The 331-nt window shown below is 39.9% G+C and overlaps 1 non-coding gene across 1 annotated transcript; it reads left to right on the forward strand.

Annotated features, from left to right (window-relative positions):
• The first annotated feature begins 258 nt into the window (after positions 1-258).
• Positions 259-331, forward strand: TRNAF-GAA. Its single transcript has one exon. It is a non-coding gene; the product is annotated as a tRNA-Phe (tRNA).

Genomic DNA, 331 nt, shown 5'->3' on the forward strand with positions numbered 1-331 from the left:
TACCACATACGGATGTATGTAGACATATTTTAGAGTGTAGATTCACTCATTTTGCTTCGTATGTAGTCATTTGTTGAAATATCTAGAAAGACAAATATTTAGGAACGGAGGGAGTATAAGGCAATTTTCAGGCCCTTCAAAACGTTTAGTATAGTTAAGCATCTGTTTTCCTCGGGAGAAAAACAGTGGTGTAATCCGGCTGTCAAAACTTTTGGAGCTATAAGTTTTATAATTATTCTGAGATGAAAATTTCACACAGCGGGGATTGCTCAGTTGGGAGAGCGTCAGACTGAAGATCTGAAGGTCGCGTGTTCGATCCACGCTCACCGCA

Source organism: Triticum dicoccoides, chromosome 5A (genome assembly GCF_002162155.2).
Source record: "Triticum dicoccoides isolate Atlit2015 ecotype Zavitan chromosome 5A, WEW_v2.0, whole genome shotgun sequence".
NCBI classification, from domain to species: domain Eukaryota; kingdom Viridiplantae; phylum Streptophyta; class Magnoliopsida; order Poales; family Poaceae; genus Triticum; species Triticum dicoccoides.